The 24,249-nt window shown below is 41.3% G+C and overlaps 6 non-coding genes and 3 pseudogenes across 6 annotated transcripts; all 9 read left to right on the top strand.

Annotated features, from left to right (window-relative positions):
• Positions 1-140: 140 nt before the first annotated feature.
• Positions 141-358, top strand: LOC130131840 (small nucleolar RNA U3). Its single transcript, XR_008812397.1, has one exon. It is a non-coding gene; the product is annotated as a small nucleolar RNA U3 (small nucleolar RNA).
• A 1,962-nt stretch (positions 359-2,320) lies between these two features.
• Positions 2,321-2,541, top strand: LOC130131846 (small nucleolar RNA U3). The gene has a single exon (XR_008812403.1). It is a non-coding gene; the product is annotated as a small nucleolar RNA U3 (small nucleolar RNA).
• A 938-nt stretch (positions 2,542-3,479) lies between these two features.
• Positions 3,480-3,655, top strand: LOC130131850 (small nucleolar RNA U3; annotated as a pseudogene).
• A 4,718-nt stretch (positions 3,656-8,373) lies between these two features.
• On the top strand, positions 8,374-8,589 carry LOC130131852 (small nucleolar RNA U3). The gene has a single exon (XR_008812407.1). It is a non-coding gene; the product is annotated as a small nucleolar RNA U3 (small nucleolar RNA).
• Positions 8,590-9,611: 1,022 nt separating this feature from the next.
• On the top strand, positions 9,612-9,787 carry LOC130131857 (small nucleolar RNA U3; annotated as a pseudogene).
• A 6,462-nt stretch (positions 9,788-16,249) lies between these two features.
• Positions 16,250-16,467, top strand: LOC130131839 (small nucleolar RNA U3). The gene has a single exon (XR_008812396.1). It is a non-coding gene; the product is annotated as a small nucleolar RNA U3 (small nucleolar RNA).
• A 2,692-nt stretch (positions 16,468-19,159) lies between these two features.
• Positions 19,160-19,375, top strand: LOC130131853 (small nucleolar RNA U3). The gene has a single exon (XR_008812408.1). It is a non-coding gene; the product is annotated as a small nucleolar RNA U3 (small nucleolar RNA).
• A 1,020-nt stretch (positions 19,376-20,395) lies between these two features.
• Positions 20,396-20,571, top strand: LOC130131856 (small nucleolar RNA U3; annotated as a pseudogene).
• Positions 20,572-22,909: 2,338 nt separating this feature from the next.
• LOC130131854 (small nucleolar RNA U3) lies at positions 22,910-23,121 on the top strand. The gene has a single exon (XR_008812409.1). It is a non-coding gene; the product is annotated as a small nucleolar RNA U3 (small nucleolar RNA).
• Positions 23,122-24,249: the final 1,128 nt, after the last annotated feature.

The following is a 24,249-nucleotide window of genomic DNA, read 5'->3' as shown; positions in this document are numbered from 1 at the left end:
ATCAGAAATACCATTGCTGTGGTTAGCTTGGCTACTGCGACGAGTTGGTCTCTATTGCTGTGGTATTGTCTGCTAGAGCAGATAAAACTCTTACCCCAACCGTAACCGAAAGATATGGAGCCATCCATTGAGTTTATCAAAATCTAATACTAAGTTCGGGGATAATTTCTTTAGTTTTTATTTTGAGAAATGATTTTCTAAAGTGCGAGTCCCGCCACCCACCATGATGAGCTGGGGTGCTTCTTCCTGAGCGCTAAGCGGGTACAGAGAAGTTGTTTAATCACAAGCTCTGTGCTTTAGATGACGTTCAATGTTCCTTTTATGGGAGCATCAAGAGAAGGGGCATGTTCTGAGTGGTCAAAAGGAAAAAAGTGCAGAAATTCATCAATTTGATCTAACTCTAAACCTTACTCTTAACTCTTAAAACATTAAATTGCTATTGCAGAAAAGTTCAATTTGAAAAAAAAACAAAACAAACACTTGTATTGTTCCAAACCCCACCAACAACTTTTCAAGTTTAAAATGGGATAACGTAATCAAGATATAAGACTGGGAGATCAGTTGTAATGAATAAACACCCAAATTGCCCCCAGACTTAACCAATCAAACTCTATCCATATCCCTAACCCGAATCCTGGGGGTATTTCTAATCCAGCACTTGGGCATTGGCGGAGGTGCTCAGTTGACATGTGTTGGCTCTGGCATTCAACCCTAACCATAAAGTTAACCTAGTATGTTCAGTGTGAAATGCCGGAGCCGTGGTTAGCTTGGCTACCGCGAAGAGTTGGTCTCTTGCTGTGGGGTTTTCTGTGGGATTTGCTGCCTGAGCAGGTAGAACCTCTACCCTAATACAAACCCCAACCCAAACGTGTTGAAAGAGCCGTCTGTTAATTTTATCCAAATTTTGCATACCGAGAAGCTCTGTACTTCGCATCAGAAATGCCACTGCAGTGATTAGTTTGGCAACCGCCAAGACAGTCTCTGTTGCTATGGTATTATTTGTGGGATTAATTCTTAGCAGGAGCCAAGCTAACCACGGCAATGGTATTTCTGGTGGAAGATACGGAGTGTTTCGGAGCTTGTGGTTCGGATATAATTAGCGGCTGGCTCTTTTTGTAAGGGTTGGGATAGGTTTAGTATAAGGGTTTTATCTGCTTAGGCAGACAGTCGCTGTTGTATTTCTGCGGGATTGTCCGCCTGAACAGATAAAACCCTTACCATAAGTGAAACATGTAGAAAGACGCGTCCATTAATGTTAACCAAAACTTTCACTCCGAGAAGCTTGGTACTTTCCATCAGGAATGCCATTGCCGTAGTTAGCTTGGCTACTACAAAGAGTTTTTCTCTGTCGCTGTGGTATTTTCTGTGCGATTGACTGCCTGAGCTGATAAAACCCTTACAATTAAGCGAAATATGTAGACGGAGTCGTCCATTAATTTCATCCAAAACTATTACTCCAAGAAGCTTGGTACTTTCCATCAGAAATGCCATTGCTGTGGTTTGCTTCGCTACCATGAAGAGTTAGTCTCTGTTTCTATTGTGTTTCTGCGGGATTGTCCGACTGAATAGATAAAACCCTTACTATAAGTGAAATATGTAGAATAGCCTTTCATTAATTTTATCCAAAACTTTCACTGCAAGAAACTTGGTACTTTCCATCAGGAATGCCATTGCCATAGTTAGCTTGGCTACTACGAAGAGTTAGTCTTTGTTGCTGTGGTGTTCTCTGTGTGATTGACTGCCTGAGCTGATAAAACTCTAAGCGAAACATGTAGAAAGAGCCATCCGTTTATTTTAGCCAAAGCTATCGCTGTGAGAAGCTTGCTACTCTCCATCAGAAATGCCATTGGCTACCACCAAGACTGTCTGTTGCTGTGGTATTTTTTGGGATTATCTGGCTGAGCAGAAACTCTTACGTGAAACATGTAGAAAGAGTCGTCTGTTAATTTCATCCGGAACTATCACTCCGAGAAGCTCGGTACTTAACATCAGAAATGACTTTGCTGTGGTTACTTTGGCTACTATGAAGATTTGGTCTCTGTTACTGTGGTGTTTTCTTTGGGATTGTGTGGCTGAGCAGATAAAACCCTAACCCAAATCCTACCTCAAGCGAAATATGTAGAAAGCGCTGTCCGTTAATTTTATGCAAAGCTTTTACTCTGAGAAGCTCTCTACTTTCCATCAGAAATACCATTGCCGTGGTTAGCTTGGCTACTGCGACGAGTTGGTCTCTATTGCTGTGGTATTGTCTGCCAGAGCAGATAAAACTCTTACCCCAACCGTAACCGAAAGATATAGAGCCATCCATTGAGTTTATCAAAACCTAATACTAATTTCAGAGATAATTTCTTTAGTTTTTATCTTGAGAAATGTTTTTCTAAAGTGCGAGTCCCGCCACTCACCATGATGAGCCTGGGGTGCTTCTCCCTGACCGCGAAGCAGGTACAGAGAAGTGGTTTAATCACTCACTCTGTGCTTTTGGTGACCGTTCAGTGTTGCTTTTATGGAGTTATCAAGAGGAAGGAGCATGTTCGGTGTGGTAAAAAGGAGGGGCAAAACTGTAGAAATTCATCAATTTTATTTAAACCTACCCCTAAAACTTAGTCCAAACCCTAAAAACATGACGAATGTAGAAGTGCAATTCAATAAAAAAAACCCATTTGTATTGCTGCAAACCCCACCAACAACTTTTCAAGTTTAAAACGGGATAAACTAATCAAGAGGGAAGACAATGGGGGATCAAGTGTAAAGAATAAACAACCTCCAAATAGATTCTATACCCAATCCAGCAAACGCTCTCCAAATTCGTAACCCTAAACCTGGGGGTATCTGTAAGCCAGTATTTGGGCATTGTTGAGGCGCCTGGTTGACATGTGTTGGCTCTGGCATTCAATTCTAACCCTTACCTTTCACTCGGAGAAGCCTAGTATCTCCCATCAAAAATGCCATTGCCATGGTTGGCGTGGCTAACATGAAGAGTTAATCTCTGTTGCTGTGGGATTTTCTGCCCGAGCAGGTAAAACCTTTACCTTAACACAAACCCTACCCTTAGGTGTTGAAAGAGCCGTATGTTGATTTTTATCCAAACCTTTCACACCGAGAAGCTCTGTACTTTCCATCAGAAATGCCATTGCAATGGTTAGCTTGGCAACTGCCAAGACAGTCTCTGTTGCTATGGTATTCTTTGTGGGATTAATTCTTAGCAGAAGTCAAGCTAACCACGGCAATGGTATTTGACGGAAAATACTGTCACGGAGCTCAAGGTTTGGATATAATTAACGGATGGCTCTTTCTACATCTTTCTGTAAGGGTTGGGATAGGTTTAGTATAAGAGTTTTATCTGCTCAGGCAGACTGTCTGTTGCTGTGGTATTGTTTGTGGAACTACTTTTGAGTAGGAAAAACCCTCTGTAACCCTACGCCAACCCTGGCCAAAAGATGTAGAAAGAGACGGCCATTAATTTTATCCAAAAGATTCAGAAGACTACACTTTCAGCGGTCATTTCTGTCGTTCTTGGTTTGAAAAATGTTTAAGTGTGAGTCCACCACCCATGATGATGAGCTACGGTGCTTTTTCCTGAGCATGAAGCAGGTACAGAGAAGTGATTTGATTACAAGCTCTGTCCTTTTGAGGCAAAGAGCGTGCTCTGAGTGGTAAAAGAAAAAAATTGAGAAAGCCATCAATTGCTTTTATTTTAAACCTAACCCTAAAAACATTAAACTGCAATAGCAGTGAACTTCAACTAAAAAAAAAAAAAGATTTATAATGCTCCAAACCTCACCAGCAGATTTTCAGGTTTAACACGGGATAAACTAATCAAGATACAGGACAGTGGCAGATCAGTTGTAAAGAAGAAAAAAACATCCAAATTGAACCCATCAATCTCTCCATATCTCTCATATTGGGGTATCGCTAAGCCAGCGGTTGGGCACTGTCCGCCTGAGCAGAAAAACTTGACCCTAAACTCAAACACTACGTCAACCAAAACATGTAGCAAGGACCATCCGTTGATTTTTATCCAAAACGTTTACTACGAGAAGCTTGGTTCTTTCCTTCAGGAATGCAATTGGCGTGGTTAGCTTGGCTACTGCGAAGAGTTAGTCTCTATTGCTGTGATATTCTCTGTGCGATTGACTGCCTGAGCTGATAAAACCCTTATACTAAGTGAAATATGTTGAAAGAGCCATTCGGTAATTTTATTCAAAATGTTTACTACGAGTACCTCTACTTTCCATCATAAATGCCATTGCCATGGCTAGTTTGGCTACAATGAAGTTGATCTCTGTTGCTATGGTATTCTCTGTGCGATTATCTGCTTAAACAGGTAACACACTTACCCTAACCCAACCAAAACATGTAAGAAGAGCCATCCGTTAATTTTGTCCAAAACTTTCACTCCAAGATGCTCGGTTTGTCCTTCAAAAATGCCATTGCCGTGGTTACCTTGGCTACCACGAAGAGTTAGTCTCTGTCGCTGTTGTATTTCTGAGGGATTGTCCGCCTAAACAGATAAACCCCTTACTCTAAGCGAAACATTTAGAAAGCACTCCGTTTATTTCATCCAAAATTTTCAGTCGAACAAGCTCGGTTCTTTCCTTCAGAAATGCCATTGCTGTGGTTAGCTTCGCTACTGCGAAGAGTTAGTCTCTGTTGCTGTGGTATTCTCTGTGCGATTGTCTGCCTGAGCAGATAATGCCCTTACAACTAAGCGAAATATATAGAAAAAGCCGTCCAGTAATTTTATCCAAAACTTTTACTACGAGTAGCTTGGCACTTTCCATCAGAAATTCCATTTTCGTAGTTAGCTTGGTTACAATTAAGAGTTGGTCTCTGTTGCTGTTGTATTTCTGCGATTGTCTGCTTAAACAGGTAACACACTTGCCCTAACCCAACCAAAACATGTAGGAAGAGCCGTCCGTTAATTTTATGCAAAACATTCAGTCCAAGAAGCTCGGTTCTTTGCTTCAGAAATTCCATTGCCGTGGTTAGCTTGGTTACCACGAAGGGTTGGTCTCTGTTGCTGTTGTATTTCTGAGGGATTGTCCGCCTAAATGGATAAAACGCTTACACTAAGCGAAATATGTAAAAACGCCGGGCATTAATTTTACCCAAATCTTTCCCTCCAAAAAGCTTGGTACTTTCCATCAGAAATGCCATTGCTGTGGTTAGCATGTCTACCACGAAGAGTTAGTCTCTGTTGTTGTTGTTTTTCTGTGGGTTTGTCCGCCTGAACAGATAAAACCCTTACCGTAAGTGAAACATGTAGAAAGGGCCGTCCATTAATGTTATACAAAACTTTCACTCTGAGAAGCTTGGTACTTTCCATCAGGAATGCCATTGCCGTAGTTAGCTTGGCTACTACGAAGAGTTAGACTCTGTTGCTGTGGTGTTCTCTGTGTGATTGTCTGCCTGAGCTGATAAAACCCTTACACTAAGCGAAACATGTCGAAAGAGCTGTCCAGTAATTTTATCCAAAACTTTCACTCCGAGAATATTGGTATTTTTCTTAAGTAATGCCATTGCCCTGGTTTGCTTGGCTAGCACAAAGAGTTAGTCTCTGTTGCTGTTGTATTTTGCGCGATTGTCCGACTGAACAGATAAAACCCTTACCATAAGTGAAACATGTAGAAAGAGCCGTCCAATAATGTTATCCAAAACTTTCACTTCGAGAAGCTTGGTACTTTCCCTCAGTAATGACATTGCCTTGGTTTGTTTCGCTACCATGAAGAGTTGGTCTCTGTTTCTATTGTGTTTCTGCGGGATTGTCCGACTGGACAGATAAAACCCTTACACTAAGTGAAACATGTAGAAAGAGCCGTCCAGTAATTTTATGCAAAACTTTCACTCCGAGAAGCTTGGTACTTAACATCTGAAATGCCATTGCCATGGTTAGCTTGGCTACTGCGAAGAGTTGGTGTCTGTTGCTGTGGTATTCTCTGTGCGATTGACTGCCTGAGCTGATGAAACCCTTACGCTAAGCGAAACATGTAGAAAGAGCCGTCCATTAATTTTATCCAAAACTTTCACTCTGAGAAGCTTGGTAGTTTCCATCAGTATTGCCATTGCTGTGTTAAGCTTGGCAACTACGAAGAGTTAGTCTTTGTTGCTGTGGTGTTGTCTGTGTGATTGTCTGCCTGAGTTGATAAAACCCTTACACTAAGCGAAACATGTAGAAAGAGCCGTCCGTTAATTTTATGCAAAACTTTCACTCGGAGAAGCTTGGTACTTTCCATCAGAAATGCCATTGCCATGGTTAGCTTGGCTACTGCGAAGAGCTAGTCTCTGTTGCTGTGGTATTCTCTGTGCGATTGTCTGCCTGAGCTGATAAAACCCTTACAGTAAGCGAAACATGTAGAAAGAGCTGTCCAGTAATTTTATCCAAAACTTTCACTCCGAGAATCTTGGTACTTTACTTCAGTAATGCAATTGCCCGGGTTTGCTTGGCTACCATGAAGAGTTAGTCTCTGTTGCTATTGTGTGTCTGCGGGATTGTCCGACTGAACAGATAAAACCCTTACTATAAGTGAAATATGTAGAATAGCCTTTCATTAATGTTATCCAAAACTTTCATTGCAAGAAACTTGATACTTTCCATCAGGAATGCCATTGCCGTAGTTAGCTTGGCTACTACGAAGAGTTAGTTTTTGTTGCTGTGGTGTTTTCTGTGTGACTGACTGCTTGAGCTGATAAAACGCTAAGCGAAACATGTAGATAGAGCCGTCTATTAATTTTACCCAAAATTTTCACTCCGAGAAGCTTGGTACTTTCCATCAGGAATGCCATTGCTGTGGTTAGCTTGGCTACTGTGAGGAGTTAGTCTCTGTTGCTGTGGTATTCTCTGTGCGATTGTCTGCCTGAGCTGTTAAAACCTTACCCTAAGCGAAACATGTAGAAAGAGCTGTCCAGTAATTTTATCTAACTTTCACTCCGAGAATCTTGGTACTTTCCTTCAGTAATGCCATTGCCCTGGTTTGCTTGGCTACCACAAAGAGTTAGTCTCTGTTGCTGTTGTATTTTTTAGGGATTGTCCGTCTGAACAGATAAAACCCTTACTATAAATGAAACATTTAGAAAGAGCCGTCCATTAATATTATCCAAAACTTTCACTCCAACAAGCTTGGTACTTTCCATCAGGAATGCTGTTGCCGTAGTTAGCTTGGCTACTACGAAGAGTTAGTCTCTGTTGCTGTGGTGTTCTCTGTGTGATTGTCTGCCTGAGCTGATAAAACCCTTACCCTAAGTGAAACATGTAGAAACGGCCTCCGTGAAATTTTTTTTTCCGAAGCTTTTTCCAAACCCGGTACTTGAAAAGAGCAGTGCCATTGCTGTGGTTAGCTTGGCTACAACGAAGTTAGTCTCTGTTGCTGTGGGATTGTCTGTCTGAGCAGGTAAAACACTTGCGCTAACCTAATCGGAACATTGTAGCAAGAGCATACGTCAATAAGATCCAAAACTGTCACTCCGAGAAGCTGGGTACTTTCCATCCGAAATGCCATTGCCGTGGTGAGCTTGCTCCTGCGAAGGGTTAGTCTCTCTTGCTGTGAGATTGTTTGCCTGAGCACATAAAACCCTTAACCAATCCCAAACCCTACCTCAACCAAAACATGAAGTCAGTTAGTTTGATCCAAAATTTTGAGTACGAGAAAGTCGGTACTTAATTTCAGAATTTTCATTGCTGTGTTTAGCTTGGCTACCGTGAAGTGTTAGTCTCTGTTGCTTTGATATTCTGTGTGGGATTGTCTGCCTGAGCAGGTAAAACAATTACCCTAAACCAACCGAAACGTGTAGAAAGAGCCATCCGTTTATTTTACCCAAAACTATCGCTGCGAGAAGCTTGCTACTCTCCATCGGAAATGCCATTGCCATGGTTGGCTTGGCTACCACCAAGACTGTTTGTTGCTGTGGTATTTCTTTGGGATTATCTCGCTGAGCAGTTAAAACTCTTACGTGAAACATGTAGAAAGAGTCGTCTGTTAATTTCATCCGGAACTATCACTCCGAGAAGCTCGGTACTTTCCATCAGAAATGACTTTGCTGTGGTTAGTTAGGCTACTCTGAAGAGTTAATCTCTGTTGGTGTGGTATTTTCTTTGGGTTTGTGTGGCTGAGCAGATAAAACCCTTATCCTAACCCAAATCCTACCTCAAGCAAACATGTAGAAAGCGCTGTCCGTTAATTTTATGCGAAACTTTTACTCTGAGAAGCTCTCTACTTTCCATCAGAAATACCATTGTCGTGGTTAGCCTGGCTACTGCGTCGAGTTGGTCTCTATTGCTGTGGTATTGTCTGTAGGATTGTCTGCCAGAGCATATAAAACTCTTACCCCAACCGTAACCGAAAGGTATAGAGCCATCCATTGAGTTTATCAAAACCCAACAGTAATTTCGGGGATAATTTCTTTAGTTTTTATCTTGAGAAATGTTTTTCTAAAGTGCGAGTCTCGCCACTCACCATGATGAGCCTGGGGTGCTTCTCCCTGACCGCGAAGCAGGTACAGAGAAGTGGTTTAATCACTCACTCTGGGCTTTTGGTGACCGTTCAGTGTTGCTTTTAAGGAGTTATCAAGAGGAAGGAGCCTGTTCGGTGTGGTAAAAAGGAGGGGCAAAATGTAGAAATTAATCAATTTTATCTAAATCTACCCCTAAAACTTAGTCCTAACCCTAAAAACATGACAATTGTAGAAGTGCAATTCAATAAAAGAAATCCACTTGTATTGCTGCAAACCCCACCAACAACTTTTCAAGTTTAAAACGGGATAAACTAATCAAGAGGGAAGACAATGGGGGATCAAGTGTAAAGAATAAACAACCTCCAAATAGATCCTATACTCAATCGATCAAACTCTCTCCAAATTCGTAACCCTAAACCTGGGGGTATCTGTAAGCCAGTATTTGGGCATTGTTGAGGCGCCTGGTTGACATGTGTTGGCTCTGGCATTCAATTCTCTAACCCTTACCTTTCACTCGGAGAAGCCTAGTATTTCCCATCAAAAATGCCATTGCCATGGTTGGCGTGGCTAACATGAAGAGTTAATCTCTGTTGCTGTGGGATTTTCTGCCTGAGCAGGTAAAACCTTTACCTTAACACAAACCCTACCCTTACGTGTTGAAAGAGCCGTATGTTGATTTTTATCCAAACCTTTCACACCGAGAAGCTCTGTACTTTCCATCAGAAATGCCATTGCAATGGTTAGCTTGGCAACCGCCAAGACAGTCTCTGTTGCTATGGTATTCTTTGTGGGATTAATTCTTAGCAGAAGTCAAGCTAACCACGGCAATGGTATTTGATGGAAAATAATGTCACGGAGCTTAAGGTTTGGATATAATTAATGGATGGCTCTTTCTACATCTTTCTGTAAGGGTTGGGATAGGTTTAGTATAAGAGTTTTATCTGCTCAGGCAGACAGTGTCTGCTGCTGTGGTATTCTTTGTGGAACTACTTTTGAGTAGGAAAAACCCTCATTGTAACCCTACGCCAACCCTGGCCAAAAGATGTAGAAAGAGACCTCCATTAATTTTATCCAAAACTTTCATTTCGAGAAGCTCGGTACTTTCCATCAGAAATGCAATTTCCATCAAATTATGCAAACCTAATCCTAACCAAAAGATTCAGAAGACTACACTTTCAGCGGTCATTTCTGTCGTTCTTGGCTTGAAAAATGTTTCTAAGTGTGAGTCCGCCACCCACGATGATGCGCTGCGGTGCTTCTTCCTGAGCATGAAGCAGGTACAGCGAAGTGATTTGATTACAAGCTCTGTGCTTTTGAGGCAGAGTGTGCTCTGAGTGGTAAAAGAAAAAAATTGAGAAAGCCATCAATTACTTTTATTTTAAACCTAACTCTAAAAACATTAACCTGCAATAGCAGTGAATTTCAATTAAAAAAAAAAATCACTTATGCTCCAAACCCCATCAACAACTTTTCAAGTTTAAATCAGGATAAACGGTGGATAATCTCAAGCTGTGTGCTTTTGAGGCAAGATGCATCCTCTGATTGGTAAAATGGAGAAATCTATCTATTTTATTGAAACATAACTCTAATAACAAACTGCCATAGCAGAGAACTTCAATTTAAAAAAAAAAAGGTTTATAATGCTCCAAACCTCACCAGCAATTTTTCAAGTTTAACACGGGATAAACTAATCAAAATACAGGACAGTGGCAGATCAGTTGTAAAGAAGAAAAAATATCCAAATTGAACCCATCAATCTCTCCATAACTCTCATATTGGGGTATCGCTGAGCCAGTGCTTGGGCACTGTCCGCCTGAGCAGAAACACTTGACACTAAACTCAAACACTGTCAACCGAAACATGTAGCAAGGACCATCCGTTGATTTATTTCCAAAACTTTTACTACGAGAAGCTTGGTTCTTTCCTTCAGGAATGCAATTGGCGTGGTTAGCTTGGCTACTGCGAAGAGTTAGTCTCTATTGCTGTGGTATTCTCTGTGCGATTGTCTGCCTGAGCTGATAAAACCCTTACACTAAGCGAAAGATATAGAAAGAGCTGTCAGTTAATTTTATCCAAGACTTTCACTGCGAGAAGCTTGGTACTTTCTGTCAGAAATGCCATTGCCGTGGTTACCTTGGCTACTGCGAAGAGTTAGTCTCGGTTGCTGTGGTATTCTCTGTGCGATTGTCTGCCTGAGCTGATAAAACCCTTAAACTAAGCGAAACATGGAAGGAGCCGTCCGTTAATTTTATCCAAGACTTTCACTCCGAGAAGCTTGGTACTTTCCATCAGAAATCCGATTGCCGTGGTTAGCCTGGCTACTGCGAAGAGTTAGTCTCTGTTGCTCTGAGATTGTTTGCCTGAGTAGATAAAACCCTTAACCAATCCCAAACCCTACGTCAACCAAAACATGAAGAAAGTCATCAGTTAATTTGATCCAAAATTGACTACGAGAATTCGGTACTTTATTTCAAAATTGTCATTTCTGTGTTTAGCTTGGCTACCGCGAAGTGGTAGTCTCTGTCGCTGTGGGATTGTCTGCCTGAGCAGGTAAAACACTGACCCTAACCCAATCCAAACATGTATGTAGAAAGAACCATCCGTTTATTTTAACCAAAACTATCGCTGCGACAAGCTCGCTGCTCTCTGTCAGAAATGCCATTGCCGTGGTTGGCTTGGCTACCACCAACACTGTCTGGTACTGTGGTACTTCTATGGGATTATCCGGCTGAGCAGATAAAACCCTTTCTCTTAAGTGAAACATGTAGAAAGAGTCATCTGTTAATTTCATCCGGAACTATCACTCCGAGAAGCTCGGTACTTTACATCAGAAATGACTTTGTTGTGGTTAGTTTGGCTACTATGAAGAGTTAGACTCTGTTGCTGCGGTGTTCTCTGTTTGATTGTCTACCTGAGCTGATAAAACACTTACCCTAAGCGAAACATGTAGAAGGAGCCGTCCATTAATTTTATCACAAGATTTTATTCTGAGCAGCTTGGTACATTCCATCTGAAATACCATTACCGTGGTTAGCTTGTCTATCGAAGTTATTCTCTGTTGCAGTGGTATTCTCTAAGATTTTCTGCTTTAGCAGGTGAAACCCTAACTCTATCCCAACCGAAACATCTAGAAAGAGCAATCCATTAATTTTATCTGAAACTATCACTCCATGTTCAGAAATGTTACTGCGAAGAGGTAGTCGCTGTTGATGTGGTATTGTCTGTTGTATTGTTTGCCTGAGCAGACAATACTCTTAGCCTAACTCATCCCTAAACGAAAGATGTAGAAAGGGCAATCTGTTAATTTTATCCAAACCTTTCAGTTGGAAAATCTCAGTATTTCCATCAGAAATGACTGTCATGGATAGCTTGGCTACTGCTAAGAGTTATTCTCTGTTGTCGTATTTTTTTGTGGGATTGTCTGACTGAGCAGATAAGCCCTAACCCAAACCTTATCTCAAGTGAAACATGTAGAAAGCTCTCTTTGTTCATTTTATGCAAATCTTTTACTCTGAAAAGCTCAGTACTTTCCATCAGAAATGCCATTGCCATGGTTAGCTTGGCTACTGCGACGAGTTGGTGTCTTCCTGTGGTATTCTCTGTAGGATTGTGTGCCAGAGCAGATGAAACCCTTACCCTAACCCAAAGATATAGAGCCATCCGTTACGTTTAGCCAAACCTAATCCTATTTTCAGGGATAGGTTCTTTAGTTTTATCGTGAGAAATGTTTTTCTAAAGTGAGTCCCGCCACCCACGACAATGAGCTGGGGTACTTCTTCCTGAGCGCTAAGCGGGTACAGAGACGTGGTCTGAATGGTAAAAAGGAAAAAAGTGCAGAAAATCATCAATTTGATCTAAACCTTAGTCTTAACTCTTAAAACATTAAATTGCAATTGCAGAAAAGTTCAATTAAAAAAAAAACAAACAAAAAACACTTGCATTGTTTCAAACCCCACCAACAACTTTTCAAGTTTAAAACGGGATAAAGTAATCAAGATATAAGACAAAGGGAGATCAGTTATAACGAATAAACACCCAATTTGCTCCTAGACTTAACCAATCTATCCATATCCCTAATCCTGGGTGTATTTCTAATCCAGCACTTGGGCATTGGCAGAGGTGCTCAGTTGACATGTGTTGGCTCTGGCATTCAATCCTAACCATAAAGTTAACCTAGTATTTTCAATCTGAAATGCTGTTGCTGTGGTTAGCTTGGCTACTGCCAAGAGTTGGTCTCTGTTGCTGAGGGGTTTTCTGTGGGATTTGCTTCCTGAGCAGATAAAACCTTTACCCTAATACAAACCCAACCCAAACGTGTTGAAAGAGCTGTCTGTTAGTTTTATCCAAATCTTGCATACCGAGAAGCTCTGTACTTTCCATCAGAAATGCTATTGTTGGCTTGGCAACCTCCAAGACAGTCTCTGTTGCTATGGTATTATTTGTGGGATTAATTCTTAGCAGGAGCCAAGCTAACCACGGCAATGGTATTTCTGGTGGAATATTCTGAGTGTTTCGGAGCGTTTGGTTCAGATATAATTAGCGGCTGGCTCTTTCTACATGTTTTTGTGAGGGTTGGGATAGGTTTAGTATAAGGGTTTTATCTGCTTAGGCAGACAGTCTCTATTGCTGTTGTATTTCTGCGGGATTGTCTGCCTGAACAGATAAAACCCTTACCATAAGTGAAACATTTAGAAAGAGCCGTCCATTAATGTTATCCAAAACTGTCACTCCGAGAAGCTTGGTACTTTCCATCAGGAATGCCATTGCCGTAGTTAGCTTGGGTATGACAAAGAGTTAGTCTCTGTTGCTTTGGTGTTCTCTGTGTGATTGACTGCCTGAGCTGATAAAACCCTTATACTAACTGAAATATGTTGAGAGAGCCGTTCAGTAATTTTATTCAAAATTTTTACTACGAGTACCTCTAATTTCCATCATAAATGCCATTGCTCTGGTTAGCTTGGCTACAATGAAGAGTTAGTCTCTGTTGCTATGGTATTCTCTGTGCGATTATCTGCTTAAACAGGTAACACACTTACCCTAACCCAACCAAAACATCTAAGAGCCATCCGTTAATTTTGTCCAAAACTTTCACTCCAAGATGCTCGGTTTTTCCTTCAAAAATGCCATTGCCATGGTTACCTTGGCTACCACGAAGAGTTAAGTCTATGTCGCTGTTCTATTTCTGAGGGATTGTCCGCCTAAACAGATAAACCCATTACTCTAAGCGAAACATATAGAAAGCACTCCGTTTATTTCATCCAAAATTTTCAGTCGAAGGTCGGTTCTTTCCTTCAGAAATGCCATTGCGGTGGTTAGCTTCGCTACTGCGAAGAGTTGGTCTCTGTTGCTGTGGTATTCTCTGTGCGATTGTCTGCCTGAGCAGATAATGCCCTTACAACTAAGCGAAATATATATAGAAAAAGCCGTCCGGGAATTTTATCCAAAACTTTTACTACGAGTAGCTTGGTACTTTCCATCAGAAATTCCATTTTCGTAGTTAAAATGGCTACAATGAAGAGTTAGTCTCTGTTGCTGTTGTATTTCTGCGATTGTCTGCTTACACAGGTAACATACTTGCCCTAACCCAACCAAAACATGTAGGAAGAGCCGTCCGTTAATTTTATGCAAAACATTCAGTCCAAGAAGCTCGGTTCTTTGCTTCAGAAATTCCATTGCCGTGGTTAGCTTGGCTACCACGAAGAGTTGGTCTCTGTTGCTGTTGTATTTCTGAGGGATTGTCCGCCTAAATGGATAAAACGCTTACACCAAGCGAAATATGTAAAAACGCCGGGCATTAATTTTACCCAAATCTTTCCCTCCAAAAAGCTTGGTACTTTCCATCAGAAATGCCATTGCTGTGGTTAGCTTGGCTACCACGAAGAGAGTTAGTCTCTGTTGTTGTTGTATTTCTGTGGGTTTGTCCGCCTGAACAGATAAAACCCTTACCGTAAGTGAAACATGTAGAAAGAGCCGTCCATTAATGTTATACAAAACTTTAACTCCGAGAAGCTTGTCACTTTCCATCAGGAATGCCATTGCTGTAGTTAGCTTGGCTACTACGAAGAGTTAGTCTCTGTTGCTGTGGTGTTCTCTGTGCAATTGTCTGCCTGAGCTGATAAAAACCCTTATACTATGCGACATATGTAGAAAGAGCTGTCCAGTAATTTTATCCAAAGCTTTCACTCCGAGAATCTTGGTACTTTTCTTCAGTAATGCCATTGTCCTGGTTTGCTTGGCTACCACAAAGAGTTAGTCTCTGTTGCTGTTGTATTTCTGCGCGATTGTCCGACTGAACAGATAAAACCCTTACCATAAGTGAAACATGAAGAAAGAGCCGTCCAATAATGTTATCCAAAACTTTCACTTCGACAAGCTTGGTACTTCCCATCAGGAATGCCATTTCCGTAGTAAGCTTGGCTACTACGAAGATTTACTCTCTGTTGCTGTGGTGTTCTCTGTGCGATTGACTGCCTGAGCTGATAAAACACTAATGCTAAGCGAAACATGTACAAAGAGCTGTCCATTAACGTTATCCAAAACTTTCACTCCGAGAAGCTTGGTACTTTCCATCCGAAATGCCATTCCCATGGTTAGCTTGGCTACTGCGAAGAGTTGGTGTCTGTTGCTATGGTATTCTCTGTGCGATTGACTGCCTGAGCTGATGAAACCCTTACGCTAAGCGAAACGTATAGAAAAAGCCGTCCATTAATTTTATCCAAAACTTAGACTCTGAGAAGCTTGGTACTTTCCATCAGTAATGCCATTGCTGTGTTGAGCTTGGCAACTACGAAGAGTTAGTCTCTGTTGCTGTGGTGTTCTCTGTGTAATTGTCTGCCTAAGCTGATATAACCCTTACACTAAGCGAAATATGTGGAAAGAACTGTCCAGTAATTTTATCCAAAACTTTCACTCCGAGAATCTTGGTACCTTCCCTCAGTAATGACATTGCCTTGGTTTGCTTCGCTACCATGAAGAGTTAGTCTCTGTTTCTATTGTGTTTCTGCGGGATTGTCCGACTGAATAGATAAAACCCTTACTATAAGTGAAATATGTAGAATAGCCTTTCATTAATTGTATCCAAAACTTTCACTGCAAGAAACTTCGTACGTTCCATCAGGAATGCCATTGCCGTAGTTAGCTTGGCTACTACGAAGAGTTGGTCTCTGTTTCTGTGGTGTTCTCTGTGTGATTGACTGCCTGAGCTGATAAAACGCTAAGCGAAACATGGAGAAAGAGCCATCCGTTTATTTTACCCAAAACTATTGCTGCGAGAAGCTTGCTACTCTCCATCAGAAATGCCATTGCCATGGTTGACTTGGCTACCAGCAAGACTGTCTGTTGCTGTGGTATTTCTTTGGGATTATCTGGCTGAGCAGATAAAACCCTTACTCTTACGTGAAACATGTAGAAAGAGTCGTCTGTTAATTTCATCCGGAACTATCACTCCGAGAAGCTCGGTACTTTCCATCAGACATGACTTTGCTGTGGTTTGGCTACTATGAAGAGTTTGTCTCTGTTGGTGTGGTATTTTCTTTGGGATTGTGTGGCTGAGCAGATAAAACCCTTAACCTAACCCAAATCCTACCTCAAGCGAAACATGTAGAAAGCACTGTCCGTTAATTTTATGCAAAGCTTTTACTCTGAGAAGCTCTCTACTTTCCATCAGAAATACCATTGCTGTGGTTAGCTTGGCTACTGCGACGAGTTGGTCTCTATTGCTGTGGTATTGTCTGCCAGAGCAGATAAAACTCTTACCCCAACCGTAACCGAAAGATATGGAGCCATCCATTGAGTTTATCAAAATCTAATACTAAGTTCGGGGATAATTTCTTTAGTTTTTATCTTGAGAAATGTTTTTCTAAAGTGCGAGTCCCGCCACCCACCATGATGAGCTGGGGTGCTTCTTCCTGAGCGCTAAGCGGGTACAGAGAAGTTGTTTAATCACAAGCTCTGTGCTTTAGATGACGTTCAATGTTCCTTTTATGGGAGCATCAAGAGAAGGGGCATGTTCTGAGTGGTAAAAAGGAAAAAAAGTGCAGAAATTCATCAATTTGATCTAACCCTAAACCTTACTCTTAACTCTTAAAACATTAAATTGTAATTGCAGAAAAGTTCAATTTGAAAAAAAAACAAAACAAACAAACGACAAACACTTGTATTGTTCCAAACCCCACCAACAACCTTTCAAGTTTAAAACGGGATAAAGTAATCAAGATATAAGACTGGGAGATCAGTTGTAATGAATAAACACCCAGATTGCCCCCAGACTTAACCAATCAAACTCTATCCATATCCCTAACCCGAATCCTGGGGGTATTTCTAATCCAGCACTTGGGCATTGGCGGAGGTGCTCAGTTGACATGTGTTGGCTCTGGCATTCAACCCTAACCATAAAGTTAACCTAGTATGTTCAGTGTGAAATGCCGGAGCCGTGGTTAGCTTGGCTACCGCGAAGAGTTGGTCTCTTGCTGTGGGGTTTTCTGTGGGATTTGCTGCCTGAGCAGGTAGAACCTCTACCCTAATACAAACCCCAACCCAAACGTGTTGAAAGAGCCGTCTGTTAATTTTATCCAAATTTTGCATTCCGAGAAGCTCTGTACTTCGCATCAGAAATGCCACTGCAGTGATTAGTTTGGCAACCGCCAAGACAGTCTCTGTTGCTATGGTATTATTTGTGGGATTAATTCTTAGCAGGAGCCAAGCTAACCACGGCAATGGTATTTCTGGTGGAAGATACGGAGTGTTTCGGAGCTTGTGGTTCGGATATAATTGGCGGCTGGCTCTTTCTACATGTTTTTGTAAGGGTTGGGATAGGTTTAGTATAAGGGTTTTATCTGCTTAGGCAGACAGTCTCTGTTGCTGTTGTATTTCTGCGGGATTGTCCGCCTGAACAGATAAAACCCTTACCATAAGTGAAACATGTAGAAAGACGCGTCCATTAATGTTAACCAAAACTTTCACTCCGAGAAGCTTGGTACTTTCCATCAGGAATGCCATTGCCGTAGTTAGCTTGGCTACTACAAAGAGTTTTTCTCTGTTGCTGTGGTATGTTCTGTGCAATTGACTGCCTGAGCTGATAAAACCCTTACAATTAAGCGAAATATGTAGACGGAGTCGTCCATTAATTTCATCCAAAACTATTGCTCCATGGCTACTGCGAAGAGTTTGACTTTGTTGCTCTGGTATTCTCTGTGTGATTGTTTGGCTGATAAAACCCTTACAACTAAGCGAAAAATGTAGAAAGAGCCGTCCATTAATTTTATCTAAAACGTATACTCTGAGAGGTTTGGTACTTTCCATCAGAAATGCCATTGCCGTGGTTAGCTTGGCTACCACGAAGAGTTGGTCTCTGTTGCTATTGTAATATCTGCGGGATTGTCCGCCTGAACAGATAAAATCCTTACTATAAATGAAACATTTAGAAAGAGCCGTCCATTAATGTTATCCAAAACTTTCACTCCGAGAAGCTTGGTAATTTCCATCAGTAATGCCATTTGCTGTAGTTAGCTTGGCTACTACGAAGAGTTAGTCTCTGTTGCTGTGGTATTCTCTGTGCGATTGTCTGCCTGAGTTGATAAAACCCTTACGCTAAGTGAAACATGTAGAAACAGCCTCCGTGACATTTTTTTCCGAAACTGTCACTCAGAAAGTCGGTACTTGAGAAGAGCAGTGCCATTGCTGTATTTAGCTTGGTTACGATGAAGTTAGTCTCTGTTGCTGTGGGATTGTCTGCCTGAGCAGGTAAAACACTTATGCTAACTAAAACGAAACGTTGTAGAAAGAGCTTACGTCAGTAAGATCCAAAACTGTCACTCCGAGAAGCTGGGTACTTTCCATCAGAAATGCCATTGCCGTGGCGAGCTTTGCTACTGCGAAGGGTTAGTCTCTGTTGCTGTGAGATAGTTTTCATGAGCTGATAAAACCCTCAACCAAAACATGAAGAAAGTCAGTTTGATCTAAAATTTCGAGTACGAATAAGTCGGTACTTAATTTCTGAATTTTCCTTGCTGTGTTTAGCTTGGCTACCGTGAAGTGTTAGTCTCTGTTGCTTTGATATTCTGTGTGGGATTGTCTGCCTGAGCAGGTAAAACAATTACCCTAAACCAACCGAAACGTGTAGAAAGAGCCATCCGTTTATTTTACCCAAAACTATCGCTGCGAGAAGCTTGCTACTCTCCATCAGAAATGCCATTGCCATGGTTGGCTTGGCTACCACCAAGACTGTCTGTTGCTGTGGTATGTCTTTGGGATTATCTCGCTGAGCAGATAAAATCCTTACTCTTACGTGAAACATGTAGAAAGAGTCGTCTGTTAATTTCATCCGGAACTATCACTCCGAGAAGCTCGGTACTTTCCATCAGAAATGACTTTGCTGTGGTTAGTTAGGCTACTCTGAAGAGTTAGTCTCTGTTGGTGTGGTATTTTCTTTGGGTTTGTGTGGCTGAGCAGATAAAACCCTTAACCTAACCCAAATCCTACCTCAAGCAAACATGTAGAAAGCGCTGTCCGTTAATTTTATGCGAAACTTTTACTCTGAGAAGCTCTCTACTTTCCATCAGAAATACCATTGTCGTGGTTAGCTTGGCTACTGCGACGAGTTGGTCTCTATTGCTGTGGTATTGTCTGTAGGATTGTCTGCCAGAGCATATAAAACTCTTACCCCAACCGTAACCGAAAGGTATAGAGCCATCCATTGAGTTTATCAAAACCCAACAGTAATTTCGGGGATAATTTCTTTAGTTTTTATCTTGAGAAATGTTTTTCTAAAGTGCGAGTCTCGCCACTCACCATGATGAGCCTGGGGTGCTTCTCCCTGACCGCGAAGCAGGTACAGAGCAGTGGTTTAATCACTCACTCTGGGCTTTTGGTGACCGTTCAGTGTTGCTTTTAAGGAGTTATCAAGAGGAAGGAGCCTGTTCGGTGTGGTAAAAAGGAGGGGCAAAATGTAGAAATTCATCAATTTTATCTAAACCTACCCCTAAAACTTAGTCCTAACCCTAAAAACATGACAATTGTAGAAGTGCAATTCAATAAAAGAAATCCACTTGTATTGCTGCAAACCCCACCAACAACTTTTCAAGTTTAAAACGGGATAAACTAATCAAGAGGGAAGACAATGGGGGATCAAGTGTAAAGAATAAACAACCTCCAAATAGATCCTATACTCAATCGATCAAACTCTCTCAATTCGTAACCCTAAACCTGGGGGTATCTGTAAGCCAGTATTTGGGCATTGTTGAGGCGCCTGGTTGACATGTGTTGGCTCTGGCATTCAATTCTCTAACCCTTACCTTTCACTCGGAGAAGCCTAGTATTTCCCATCAAAAATGCCATTGCCATGGTTGGCGTGGCTAACATGAAGAGTTAATCTCTGTTGCTGTGGGATTTTCTGCCTGAGCAGGTAAAACCTTTACCTTAACACAAACCCTACCCTTACGTGTTGAAAGAGCCTTATGTTGATTTTTATCCAAACCTTTCACACCGAGAAGCTCTGTACTTTCCATCAGAAATGCCATTGCAATGGTTAGCTTGGCAACCGCCAAGACAGTCTCTGTTGCTATGGTATTCTTTGTGGGATTAATTCTTAGCAGAAGTCAAGCTAACCACGGCAATGGTATTTGATGGAAAATAATGTCACGGAGCTTAAGGTTTGGATATAATTAATGGATGGCTCTTTCTACATCTTTCTGTAAGGGTTGGGATAGGTTTAGTGTAAGAGTTTTATCTGCTCAGGCAGACAGTGTCTGCTGCTGTGGTATTCTCTGTGGAACTACTTTTGAGTAGGAAAAACCCTCATTGTAACCCTACGCCAACCCTGGCCAAAAGATGTAGAATGAGACCTCCATTAATTTTATCCAAAACTTTCATTTCGAGAAGCTCAGTACTTTCCATCAGAAATGCAATTTCCATCAAATTATGCAAACCTAATCCTAACCAAAAGATTCAGAAGACTACACTTTCAGCGGTCATTTCTGTCGTTCTTGGCTTGAAAAATGTTTCTAAGTGTGAGTCCGCCACCCACGATGATGCGCTGCGGTGCTTCTTCCTGAGCATGAAGCAGGTACAGCGAAGTGATTTGATTACAAGCTCTGTGCTTTTGAGGCAGAGTGTGCTCTGAGTGGTAAAAGAAAAAAATTGAGAAAGCCATCAATTACTTTTATTTTAAACCTAACTCTAAAAACATTAACCTGCAATAGCAGTGAATTTCAATTAAAAAAAAAATCACTTATGCTCCAAACCCCATCAACAACTTTTCAAGTTTAAATCAGGATAAACGGTGGATAATCTCAAGCTGTGTGCTTTTGAGGCAAGATGCATCCTCTGATTGGTAAAATGGAGAAATCTATCTATTTTATTGAAACATAACTCTAATAACAAACTGCCATAGCAGAGAACTTCAATTTAAAAAAAAAAAAGGTTTATAATGCTCCAAACCTCACCAGCAATTTTTCAAGTTTAACACGGGATAAACTAATCAAAATACAGGACAGTGGCAGATCAGTTGTAAAGAAGAAAAAATATCCAAATTGAACCCATCAATCTCTCCATAACTCTCATATTGGGGTATCGCTGAGCCAGTGCTTGGGCACTGTCCGCCTGAGCAGAAACACTTGACACTAAACTCAAACACTGTCAACCGAAACATGTAGCAAGGACCATCCGTTGATTTATTTCCAAAACTTTTACTACGAGAAGCTTGGTTCTTTCCTTCAGGAATGCAATTGGCGTGGTTAGCTTGGCTACTGCGACGAGTTGGTCTCTATTGCTGTGGTATTCTCTGTGCGATTGTCTGCCTGAGCTGATAAAACTCTTACCATAAGTGAAACATGTAGAAAGAGCCTTCCATTAATTTTATCCAAAACTTTCACTCCGAGAAGCTTGGTACTTTCCATCAGAAATGCCATTGCTGTGGTTAGTTTGGCTACTGCGAAGATTTGGTCTCTGTTGCTGTGGAATTCTCTGTGCGATTGTCTGCCTGAGCTGATAAAACCCTTAAACTAAGCGAAACATGGAAGGAGCCGTCCGTTAATTTTATCCAAGACTTTCACTCCGAGAAGCTTGGTACTTTCCATCAGAAATCCGATTGCCGTGGTTAGCCTGGCTACTGCGAAGAGTTAGTCTCTGTTGCTCTGAGATTGTTTGCCTGAGTAGATAAAACCCTTAACCAATCCCAAACCCTACGTCAACCAAAACATGAAGAAAGTCATCAGTTAATTTGATCCAAAATTGACTACGAGAATTCGGTACTTTATTTCAAAATTGTCATTTCTGTGTTTAGCTTGGCTACCGCGAAGTGGTAGTCTCTGTCGCTGTGGGATTGTCTGCCTGAGCAGGTAAAACACTGACCCTAACCCAACCCAAACATGTATGTAGAAAGAACCATCCGTTTATTTTACCCAAAACTATCGCAGCGACAAGCTCGCTGCTCTCCGTCAGAAATGCCATTGCCGTGGTTGGCTTGGCTACCACCAACACTGTCTGGTACTGTGGTACTTCTATGGGATTATCCGGCTGAGCAGATAAAACCCTTTCTCTTAAGTGAAACATGTAGAAAGAGTCATCTGTTAATTTCATCCGGAACTATCACTCCGAGAAGCTCGGTACTTTACATCAGAAATGACATTGTTGTGGTTAGTTTGGCTACTATGAAGAGTTAGACTCTGTTGCTGTGGTGTTCTCTGTTTGATTGTCTACCTGAGCTGATAAAACACTTACCCTAAGCGAAACATGTAGAAGGAGCCGTCCATTAATTTTATCACAAGATTTTATTCTGAGCAGCTTGGTACATTCCATCTGAAATACCATTACCGTGGTTAGCTTGTCTATCGAAGTTATTCTCTGTTGCAGTGGTATTCTCTAAGATTTTCTGCTTTAGCAGGTGAAACCCTAACCCTATCCCAACCGAAACATTTAGAAAGCGCAATCCATTAATTTTATCTGAAACTATCACTCCATGTTCAGAAATGTTACTGCGAAGAGGTAGTCGCTGTTGATGTGGTATTGTCTGTTGTATTGTTTGCCTGAGCAGACAATACTCTTAGCCTAACTCATCCCTAAACGAAAGATGTAGAAAGGGCAATCTGTTAATTTTATCCAAACCTTTCAGTTGGAAAATCTCAGTATTTCCATCAGAAATGACTGTCATGGATAGCTTGGCTACTGCTAAGTTATTCTCTGTTGTCGTATTTTTTTGTGGGATTGTCTGACTGAGCAGATAAGCCCTAACCCAAACCTTATCTCAAGTGAAACATGTAGAAAGCTCTCTTTGTTCATTTTATGCAAATCTTTTACTCTGAAAAGCTCAGTACTTTCCATCAGAAATGCCATTGCCATGGTTAGCTTGGCTACTGCGACGAGTTGGTGTCTTCCTGTGGTATTCTCTGTAGGATTGTGTGCCAGAGCAGATGAAACCCTTACCCTAACCCAAAGATATAGAGCCATCCGTTACGTTTAGCCAAACCTAATCCTATTTTCAGGGATAGGTTCTTTAGTTTTATCGTGAGAAATGTTTTTCTAAAGTGAGTCCTGCCACCCACGACGATGAGCTGGGGTACTTCTTCCTGAGCGCTAAGCGGGTACAGAGACGTGGTTTAGTCACAAGCTCTATGCTTTAGATGATGTTCAATGTTCCTTTCATGGGAGCATCAAGAGAAGGGGCATTTTCTGAATGGTAAAACGGAAAAAAGTGCAGAAAATCATCAATTTGATCTAAACCTTAGTCTTAACTCTTAAAACATTAAATTGCAATTGCAGAAAAGTTCAATTAAAAAAAAACAAAAAAAAAACACTTGCATTGTTTCAAACCCCACCAACAACTTTTCAAGTTTAAAACGGGATAAAGTAATCAAGATATAAGACAAAGGGAGATCAGTTATAACGAATAAACACCCAATTTGCTCCTAGACTTAACCAATCTATCCATATCCCTAATCCTGGGTATATTTCTAATCCAGCACTTGGGCATTGGCAGAGGTGCTCAGTTGACATGTGTTGGCTCTGGCATTCAATCCTAACCATAAAGTTAACCTAGTATTTTCAATCTGAAATGCTGTTGCTGTGGTTAGCTTGGCTACTGCCAAGAGTTGGTCTCTGTTGCTGAGGGGTTTTCTGTGGGATTTGCTGCCTGAGCAGATAAAACCTTTACCCTAATACAAACCCAACCCAAACGTGTTGAAAGAGCCGTCTGTTAGTTTTATCCAAATCTTGCATACCGAGAAGCTCTGTACTTTCCATCAGAAATGCTATTGTTGGCTTGGCAACCTCCAAGACAGTCTGTGTCTATGGTATTATTTGTGGGATTAATTCTTAGCAGGAGCCAAGCTAACCACGGCAATGGTATTTCTGGTGGAATATTCTGAGTGTTTCGGAGCGTTTGGTTCAGATATAATTAGCGGCTGGCTCTTTCTACATGTTTTTGTAAGGGTTGGGATAGGTTTAGTATAAGGGTTTTATCTGCTTAGGCAGACAGTCTCTATTGCTGTTGTATTTCTGCGGGATTGTCTGCCTGAACAGATAAAACCCTTACCATAAGTGAAACATTTAGAAAGAGCCGTCCATTAATGTTATCCAAAACTGTCACTCCGAGAAGCTTGGTACTTTCCATCAGGAATGCCATTGCCGTAGTTAGCTTGGGTACGACAAAGAGTTAGTCTCTGTTGCTGTGGTGTTCTCTGTGTGATTGACTGCCTGAGCTGTTAAAACCCTTATACTAACTGAAATATGTTGAGAGAGCCGTTCAGTAATTTTATTCAAAATTTTTACTACGAGTACCTCTAATTTCCATCATAAATGCCATTGCTG

Source organism: Lampris incognitus, chromosome 21 (assembly GCF_029633865.1).
Source record: "Lampris incognitus isolate fLamInc1 chromosome 21, fLamInc1.hap2, whole genome shotgun sequence".
NCBI classification, from domain to species: domain Eukaryota; kingdom Metazoa; phylum Chordata; class Actinopteri; order Lampriformes; family Lampridae; genus Lampris; species Lampris incognitus.
The sequence above is the reverse complement of the archived record's forward strand: the minus strand, read 5'-3'. Positions and strand labels throughout refer to the sequence as shown.